Source organism: Empidonax traillii, unplaced genomic scaffold, assembly GCF_003031625.1.
Source record: "Empidonax traillii isolate 1590-97213 ecotype Southwest subspecies unplaced genomic scaffold, ASM303162v1 scaffold232:size1090087, whole genome shotgun sequence".
In the NCBI taxonomy this organism is placed as follows: domain Eukaryota; kingdom Metazoa; phylum Chordata; class Aves; order Passeriformes; family Tyrannidae; genus Empidonax; species Empidonax traillii.
In genome coordinates this window covers 201470-209217 of record NW_020955425.1, presented here as the reverse complement: position 1 = coordinate 209217, position 7748 = coordinate 201470, and the positions used below count along the sequence as shown (strand labels likewise).

General features: G+C 42.6%; 1 long non-coding RNA gene across 1 annotated transcript; it reads right to left on the bottom strand.

Annotated features, from left to right (window-relative positions):
* Positions 1 to 240: 240 nt before the first annotated feature.
* LOC114059565 lies at positions 241 to 7264 on the bottom strand. The gene is made up of 4 exons (XR_003571698.1): positions 7110 to 7264; positions 5892 to 5950; positions 5450 to 5652; positions 241 to 646 (listed from the first exon to the last, which is right to left on the bottom strand). It is a non-coding gene; the product is annotated as an uncharacterized LOC114059565 (long non-coding RNA).
* Positions 7265 to 7748: the final 484 nt, after the last annotated feature.

The window sequence follows — 7748 nt, the reverse complement described above, 5'->3', positions numbered from 1 at the left end:
TTAAAATCATTGTCTGGATTTTTTCAGACCAAAATATTCAGCCTTCTTTTTTCCTCTCTCTTCATGTGATCTGCTGCACCCAAAGAGAGGCAGGCACAGGTTAGGTCTTGGGGCCAGCTTGGGCAAGACTTCCTTGTTGTCTGGCTGAGGTCTTTTCTCAGCTGTGGGGCTGCTCTACCTTACATAGAAATGTCTTTTAAAAGCAAACTGAGAAGGGGAAAGAAAAATGGAGTTACACAAAGGATTTCTATCCCACTTGCTCCCTCTGACCTAACAGAGAGGAGAGGCAGGCAGAAGAGAAAACAGAGCTCAGAGGAGCCTCAGCAGATGCTTTTCTGCTGTCTCAAAACACTCTTGGTATTTCCTGGTACACTGAAGATATCTCAGAGCTCGTATCCAGTGGCAGCACAGACACCTTGTGTCTCAGGGAGCCTGACACCCGTGCACAGCTTTGTGATACTGGAGTTGCTCCACTTAGATAACAGCAAACAACAAACACCAGTACCAATGCTTCTAGCAGGCCTTCAGGGCTTGGCAAAGGGGACAAAGGTCTATTTTCATGACCTCTTTATCCCTTGAAAAGCCAACTAAGAAGCCAAAAGAGAGAGTTAGGTCTGTTTTTTCCAGTGAGGCCGGTGGGTCAATGCTAGAAGAAAAGCAAATGATAAAATACATATTATATGAAATTATCAAATCCTAAACTGTATGATAGGAAGTGTCCAGAAACAGTTATTTTCATTACCCACTGAGGACCATCTATCAAGCAACTGATAGACTTTGGAAGCTGTTTCATCAGTGCTTGCCAGACACCCACTTCTCTTATCAGACCTTTGCTCCCAGGGAGCACCGGGCTGGGAGAGCCCTCCTATGCTCACAACTTCTTCTTGGATCACAATGACTTCTTTATATTTACAAAATCTTTATTAGGCTCCAGAGGCCCCAGATAAAGACAAAAGACCATAAAAACGTTCATAAGAGGTCAGACCAAAGGCCCCTCTAGCCCAATAACCCATTTCTAAAACTGACAATAGCAGATGGGAAGAGTACAGGATGAGGGCAATCCTATAATAAAGCTACCATGATATACTCTGTCAACCTCCAGCGATTTGGAGGTCAGGGACTTACTGACCCAGATGTGGTATGTTTGTGTTTGAAGGCAGAGAAGGATTTGAACCTCTATTTCAAGCATTTGAATGCTATAGGAAAAAAACACTTAACTCAGATGGTGAGGGAAATAAATGTTCACTATAAGTGCAAAGCTGGTGGAAGCAGATCAAAAATGCATTTCAGAGCCCAAGACACTACCTCCAAGAAAACACTCAGCTTTCTGAGGCCAAGAAGCATCTTTTAGCCTGACTGCTCAGCCTTTCTGGAGAAGCACTCACCCAGATCTCTTCTTCCTTCCAGCTGATCCTCCCATGAGAAAACAAGGAGGATGAGGAGCTCTCAGCAACATTTAGGGCTGGGATACCTGAAGGCTCCCCATTCAATAATTCAGTCAAACATTAAAGGTTCTTCCAAGAAGAAATAGCAGGTTATGTATGTGTTTCCTTCAGGCATTAGACCAAAACAGTATCTCATACTGGAATGTGGTGGGCAAGTGAATTATTCACAAGCCAGAGGACAACTACTGTCTCAGCTGTAGTTCATGCAAGGAAGTAGCTAAGATGTTGAAGTCAAGGGGTCATGACGGTGGCCCAAATGCAGGCCAGACCATTGGGCAGTGCCCATACAGTTAGTGAGTGTGTGTTGACAGCACCTTGGGACCACGCAGCTGCAGCAACATTCTGCTGTATTGCAACCGGCAGCATTCGGACCCCAGTCGTGAGGACAGCCACCACAACGGGTTTTGGCAGCAGCAACAACAAAAACAAGCACAGATCCCCCTGCCACATGAAAGACTGCACCAACCTTCATTCCCCTGCAGCCTTTCTGCAGAGCCCCGGTGCTTACATGATAGAACAACTGCACTTCAGACCTACCCCACTTTTCTCTGTCAGCCACCACATCCCCTACTGAAATCATTTCCTGTTTTATTTTTAAGAGTGCTGCTGTCATCAGCTGTTGCTGGCATGGGGGTGGGGATGGGAAGGTAGTTTCTGCCCAATGAGCCCAATAACCAGATATCACCTCCTTCCCAAGGTGGTTTTTACTGTTGCTACTCTGCAAGACAGCATGGTGGTGGTGGGAACACCGTGAGGGAGGGTGATGCTTATCACTTTGTAGCATCTCTCCTGGAAAATCAAGTAAAAAGGACAGAGAGAGAGAGAGAGAGAGAGAGAGAGCCTCATTCAGTGCTTGGTCTACAGATCTGATGCTTCAGATCCTTGTGGTGCAAGAAAAAAATGCTGCAAAGGACAAGAGTACCCGTTTGAGAATGAGTCTTTGTAATTGAAACAGAGAGGCAGCTACAAATCCAAATTCTAGTGACAAGAGTGGTAGCCAGCATAGCTGTCCCCTCTCAATGCAGTCATAGCAGAAAAAAATCAAAGAAGGGAACTTAAAACTGAAAATGGTGTTAAATGATACTGCTAAGCTGCATTATTGCTAGTATTACCTTTGCCTCTGGGTCCCAGGTTCATGCTCAGTTTACATGGGACAAGTCTATTGGTCCATCATACTCTCCCGTGAGGATTTTTTATTTGTCTTAACAATACACAAAGCAAATGGCATGGTTTGAGTGAGATGAGAGTCAGACCAGAAGGCAGAACTGAAATTGGTGACAACTCAACTGCTGGAAATTATTTCACAGACTCTGGAACAAGCTACTCATTTTCACTAGAGGCCACTGTGCAGCACAGGATCAGCCCTTTCCACAGAGCCGAATGACCAGTGTCACATCGTGGGCACCGCTCAAGAGAGGTGGGTATGTTTTGTTACAATGAACTGATTTCAGAAAAGCCAAGAGTTTTTGCTCAAAGGAACTTTTTAAGAATTTACTAGTGATCTATTTCTAAAGGCAGAGTAACTGCAAAATTTAGCTGCCTTTTTTTTTTTTTTTTAATGCCAGAACTCATGTAATTTTCATGGCTGTGAATCAGATCATCTTCATTCTTGCGGCATGTATTTCACTTTTACGAACATTAATTTCACTACATTTTTAGAGTGGTGACTTTAGCCACAGCGTGGCTGCTGCTAAGTTCCCACGGCTACCAGTAGGACTTTTATGTGGGAAATCTGTGGGCAGCAGGGAGCCTCCCTGTTTGTATCAATATGAACTTCCCAAGCACATCAGGCTGACATTTTCTCAGCCCCAGAGTTGGAGCACACATGCTCTCACTTAGAGCTCCCTTTTCCTAAACTGAAGGACATGTGTGATCATTTTAATTTCGCCATTTTTCTAGCAGGCCTTTTGCGTACACAGAAATCCTGCACAAATGAGGTTTTTTTCTCTCCAGCCAGTAGAAGTCCAATCCTACAAACTGCTGAGTGCCAGTTGTAAGGCGCTAAGGGACTTGAGCGAATACCCAGAGATCCTGGTATGGAGCATCCTTCCAGCTTCATGGTCCCAGCATTCCACAGACCCTGAGCGCTGCAGAGGCTCCCATGTTCCCTCTCCACCATCAGAGATCAGGCTGTTGGTGCGGGCAGGTCATCATTGGCACAGCCGTCTGCAAGAGTTTCCCAGCCACTCACTCAGCGGCTAAGCATTCCAGAGATGACCAGACACAAACACATCTCCTGTACTTGCATACTGAAGCACTTTCTGCAGCTGGGTAATGAGTCAAAGAGCACATTAGAGACTGATTTTTTTTGTTGTTGTTCTCAGAACATAAAAATGTAGCAGTAGGGCAATGGGTGAATTGTATAGCTTCAGCTTTCTTAGAGATAAAATATTGCAGAGAAAAATCAGCCATGGTGGGACGCTGTGTTCAGTCAACCTTTAGAGAAGACCACACAACCCACAGACAAAACAGGACCACGCTCAGTGATCATATCTCACTCTTGCTTCCTATATGCAGAACTGCAACCACAGTAACTGTGGAAAGGTTTCAGGTCCACAATCACTAATGATAGGCACCCATACTCAGGCCTATGAGGCACCGGGAAGCAGGGAAGCAGAAACTTTCATTCAGCTTTTTATCACTTCAATCAAAAAGACTGATTTCTTTATCAGTGAGAGGTGCTCCAACTTTGCACAAAGCTGAAACCAAGAGAAATCTCCAAGCCCCAATCCTTAAAAACACTCACAGTTCCCTCTTTTTGATTCAAAGTGTTCAACTCTTTTATGAACTCTTCCTTTGGCAGCTGCTGCAACTTTCACTCCTTGTACCTGGCTGCAGGTGAAGTCCACGTCACACTGCTCTAGGCATATTCCTCAACATCACGCCACGTGTCCCGCATGAAGACAGCAATATTGTGAAATATACTGCTCTTCAGCTTGCAGTGAGAATGTCAACATATAATTTAGAGGGCTTGAAATGGAAAAGAAAATAAAAAGCTGAAGGTAGTTTTTACTGTTGTTGCAGCCAAGATAGTCTAGGGCTGTAAGTGTGGTGAGGTTTGTGGAAAGAGGCAATATCTTTCTCAAGACCAACAGACATATTTAGGGGAAAAACAAGATAACCTTTCTCTCGCTCAAAATTGCCACTTCTGGACTTTTAAATCCTGCACGTTTCACTGTAAAACCTGGAAACTGTTTCCCCAAGCAAGGCAGTTGTGCTTGTCAAACACCCATGACCCAGAGTGGCAGGAATGACCTCTCCAGCCCCTTGCTAAATGGGAACTTCAGAGATACCACATTTTGGCAGTGTTTTATTTAAAAGTCTCCGAACAATAAGCTTTTTTTATTTTTAGGAATGGAAGCACTGGAGAGTGTACAGCAGAATTCAGAAGCTGCGAGGTAGACCAGGAAGATTTATCACAGAGGGCTTGTGTACTTTTCTGACATCAGGATAGCTTTTTATATACCTGTTACACGATGCATTGAGCCATCTGCAATCTCCTTTATTCTTGCTTTCTCAGATAATGAGACCGGTAGCCCATCCCAGCCATGTGTCAACCATCTTTCAGTGTAAGTCAGAAACATGTACAGACACCACAACTGGAGCAAATTACCCTCTGAAAATCCTTAACAAGGGCTAGTGTAACCACTAGTGCAAGAACACCAAAAAGATTTCTCTGTTGTCTATAATTTATCCCTGTTTTGTAAGGCAGTTTCAGTGTCTGCATGGGCACATCTGTGTCTTTTCCCTTTGAAAAGCTGCTGAACTCCTTTGCCAAAAAAAGCCAAATATCTCAAAGTTACCAGCATTTCTAAAAGCCCCATGAAAATAATTAGCCAAACGGAAGAGAGGATACCCATACACAAGCTCCACAAGCACTCAGGCTGAAAGGGGAGCTGTGGTATGAACCTTCATGTTATCATAACCCCTGACACCCACTGTAGGGTGGAAGAAGCTTTGACACTTCAGTAGGGAGAATGGCTTCAACACCACTTTGTGCTCACCTGTTAAACAAATCCACTAAGTTTCAGTGGTCCTGATGTCTGAAGGATGTGGACATTAAGGGCATGCTCATTTTCAGGGTATGGAGCTACAGATGTGGTTTTGCTGGGGGCCTCTTGGCTTCACCCCGTTGAGTCAGCAGCCACCTAATCTCTCTCTACTGACTCCCTGACCTCAAACGACCACTGTCAATCCCACCAGGCATCTGCAGGCAGAAGACATGTGGAGGTGACCCAAGTGTTGGGCTGGTGAGAGGGGCTAGAAAGTAAGAAAAGTGCAGAAGAGGGAAGGGCAGCAACATAAACAAGGCAGAAGAGAAGGTGGGGGGAAGCAGGACAAAACTTTGGTCTCACTCTGCAAAACTTGTAAGAACTTCTTGGTGTCGAGTCATACGAAGGGAAAGTGGGTGGCTCTAGAGACACAGTAAAAATGAGATTAACTCACCTACTAAATTCTCAGTCATCCTCCTCTTCTAACCACTGCCAGGAAGTATGAATAACAATCTAAATTTAAATAGAACAAAAAAGAAAATACTATACAGCATGACTAGTCCACAAAGAAACCATGAATTTGCTCTTTTAATAATTAAAAGTGATCCAACAAGTTTTCCAAAGCAATCATCTCTTGTTCACGAAATAAAAGACTATCTTCACTGACCATGTATGCCAAGTGTGCTGCATTATCTGCCCAGATAATTGCATTATTTTGCCCATTTGGAAGAAATTACATTTTGTGAGAGTGACAAAGCAATTCCCCAAGTGCCAGTTATTTCTCTGCTTAGAAAATACCATGTCAAATTATTCCATTCATGGAAGAATTTAAATGCTTTAACTACCTACTTGCTCATATTTTGTAAATTATGGAAGAAAAAAATGTTCATTGCCACTACCAGCATGAGATGAATGTTTTACTGCATATGACCAGGCTTGACAAAATTTCCACTCCAAGCCCATGAGAGTTCAACTTGGGACATGCCTTACAGACTCTCTTTTTTTTTTTTTTTTTTCCACTTTTCACTATGCAGATTCAGTATATTCCTACAGCTCAGCTAATGCTCAACGTGCTTTGACCTTCAAAGCCATATTTCTAGATTATCTTCACTCTTGGGTCTTCTTCATGTGTTTACTTCACTGAATATTACAAATATCATTAATATCTGTGTCTCAAAAGCTCTTCACCCGATACTGTCTGAAATGCAGCTCTCTCCAGGAGAGACACTTCATTTTTAATCCCTTTCAACACTTCTTCACACAAGTCAGTGAGTGTAAATACTATGAAAAATAAATAAAGGTGGTAGGAGTGAGTTTGCAGACAAAACCCTCCCTGAGTCAAACTGTGCCCCAGCTTCCACATTAAATCACACTGATAGAGGTGAGATTGCGTGAATGCCACGGAGAGGGCTTTGGTTTGTTAACATCTGAGAGAGTTTTTCTCAGACACAAGAATAAGATCTGAAGTCCATTAAAGCCTTTCAAACACTTTGGACTCGGCTTTGAGAAGGAAGGGCAGTTGCTGGCGTTGAGTTTGGTTGTGTCTATTGAAATAACCCAAGTCACTGAATACTCGGTGCTGCTGCAATGGAAACAAAGGAGGAAGCAGAGCTGACGGGACTTCTGAGAAACATCACAAACCAGTTAACCAGACAGGAATTGAACAACCTACCAAACCATATGGAAAGAGGCTCATTTCTAGAGATATGCCGCCTACAGCCATCTTGTCTTTCAGTGCTCCAGTAATCAGATCCATACACATGGATTATGCTACTGGGCAAGAAAAAATATATCCTTTAACAATGTCCATAAATTACAGACATAATCAAAGTTAAAAATTGCATCTCTTTCTCTACCACTAAGCACAGCAGCTCCTGAGTAAAACTTCATAGTGTATTGCTTATTGTGCATCATACTGAACCTCAACAAGTCTAATTTCATGTTAAAATCATGAGCCTTTGCCTTTTATCAGAGAGAAAAAAGGGAAATTAGCACTCTCTTTTTCATGTTTCAGAACAAAAGTATAAGCTTTCAACTACTGTATTTGTGAAAGAAACAATCATAGCCTGTTAAAACAAGTTTTCGGTACTGAAAAGGTTAACTAATTTGGTTTCCCCGATAAGTTTATCTATGATCAGAACTGAGTCATACAGAAAACTCCTACAAGATTTGACCTTTTACTTGTATCCCACACTGAGATAATATTATACTTAAAATGGATATCAATAAGAACTTTGTTTTAAAAAGTATATTTAAAATAAATTACTTTTAAATAACAGAAACTGTTTTCAATTAGCCCTGTTAAAGGAAA